The following is a 2,331-nucleotide window of genomic DNA, read 5'->3' as shown; positions in this document are numbered from 1 at the left end:
ACAGAGAAATCAGTGAACGAATCGAGCGATCAGATCTCAATGGCAACTAGATGTCAATGAATGATGGGACGCCCTCTCGGCTTCAAATCGAATGCCGGCCTATTGGGGAAGGGAGGAGGCGAAAGAGGCAGCAGATATTCTGCTCTCTATTCAACAAATCTGCTGAAAGTAGTATATAATGGAAGCTGGATGCCAGTTAATACCTTGTGTTCTGTTTCTCGTCGTGGCTGCCCATCGATTCTTAGATCAAGTTAGAAACGTGACCAAAAATTTGTTTGTTTTACAATCGTTCTACTTGCTACACGTTCACTATTAGTAAACGTCAATGTGCCTGTATTTAAAAAAAGGTTCGAGAGACATTTTAGTGGATCTCATAGCAAGTGTTTCTGTAATGCCAACGAGTGCTGCTTGAAAACATCACCTCCAAGGTCCAACGCCCCCATAAATTTATTTATACACATCATTTGTTTACTAAACGTATTTTGCGGTGAAGCCCTACAAATTAAAGGGGTAAAACTAAGAATATTTTCTTCTTGGGAACTGTGGTTTGTCAATGGTTTGTTTGAGTAGCTTTTGTAAGACATCATTCATGTTATAATTAACAGCACCTCTGGGGTAACCATTTGTGATAGCAACTTTTTAAGTGCATCCGAAGACGATTGGTAATAAATGATTTTAAAGCGTTTTTGAGAAGGGACTACCATGATAATAAAACTAGTAAAATTAAATAAAGTTAATTGATTCATTCATTTGGAACAAACGAGACGACGAGCAAAGCAGATTTACTTTGTATTTTCGAGGTGTGAACGAATCCCATTTTGTGTAAAAACCAGTGAAAGTTTTCTTTCGATAAATTGATGTTGAAAAAAAGTATGATTACGACGTTTGATAAGTACATCAAGAAACGGATTCACATTATTTTCTACAAACTCTATAGCAATTTTGTTTGCATGGCAGCTATAGATACTGTAGAAATTGAATAACATTGATTTTTACTGTCGAACAGAAGGAAAGTATCATCAACGTATCGAAACCAAATAGTGATAACTTGATTTAGTATATAGTAAAACAGTGGATAGCGGCGTTTAACGCTCCACTGATTGGCTACTCAAACTCTTGTTATCCTTTGCTATTGACCTCCGAGCTCCACTTCGGTGAATAGTTGCTAAAATAGCTAATGCCAGGAGGTTTGTGCAGGGGCAATCATAAAACTGCGATAAGGGCCAATAGGCTATCCTAGTACAACTTTTGAAAGAAACAAGTGCAATTTTGGCAGGTGAAGTATCACGGTGGCAGCTTCATTGGCATTTTCTGAGAAACCAAGGCCTGTGTCGATCATCTGGTAGGTAACAATCCACACTTAAATAATGTGAAGGCCCTGCGTTATGAGAAATATGTGCCGGGAAATTTTGAGATTGCTTGCAGACTAGGGCTATCCTCATCTCAAAGATAACCCTCTGCTAAACGTTGTCAACCCAGACACGCGCGTCCACACGCTGGGCATGAAACTAAACTACAGGGAGTTACACGAAGTACATACTTTCAACAGGAATACCCAAGGATCTGTTTGAAAGCTACTTAAAAGAGTGATTTATGGGCAGCCTTCACCGCCAAAAATACGAAGTATGTCAAAAGGAATAGAGCAACGTGAACTGCTTCATTGCCTCAGTGCAGAACACAATAAATGATGTAGAAACGGTGCAGCGGAAATACATTCAAGTAGTCTTGTTGCCTTTTGTCAAATGGTTCACTCAAAGAATAAACGAAATAGGAAGATAAGAAATTCTCTAGTCATCACTGTTAAAGCAGAAAAGCCTAACCGAAACCGTTTTATGGACATAAAAATCTGTTCATCTTCCAAACGCGAAATGGTATAGTGTGTCAACAAATGGTCCGGTGTGATGTTACTAAATGGCTTACTTTAAGGTGGTCCAAACCGGTTTCAATAATTTATAGCGAATGTGTTATTAGAAAGATTAACTCTACAACACTTAAGTTCTGCGTAGCAGAAAATGTAATATTTCTGACGGTCGAGCGTGCGAATAAGACAGAAATTGATATTTCAACGGCACGGGAACAGAAGGGTCTGGGTCTCGATTGGTGCGAGGCATGATGGGTATCAGGTTGTCTATAAAGTGTTAGTTCATCACGTGGTGAGCCATTCTAGGCCTGCATCAGTCCGTTGTAACTTTTGTTTCTTTAATGAATTGTTATTGTTTTGTAACTAGAGACGCTTTTGGTTCGTTTTTGTCCCTCACGGGGTTTTTCGTATCAGGCGGTGTCACGGGGAATCGCTTTCCTGTAGATTGTTGTTGTTGTTATAGTTTCGCA

This window comes from Montipora capricornis, unplaced genomic scaffold (assembly GCF_036669925.1).
Source record: "Montipora capricornis isolate CH-2021 unplaced genomic scaffold, ASM3666992v2 scaffold_326, whole genome shotgun sequence".
NCBI lineage: Eukaryota > Metazoa > Cnidaria > Anthozoa > Scleractinia > Acroporidae > Montipora > Montipora capricornis.
Note: the sequence above shows the minus strand (reverse complement) of the source record.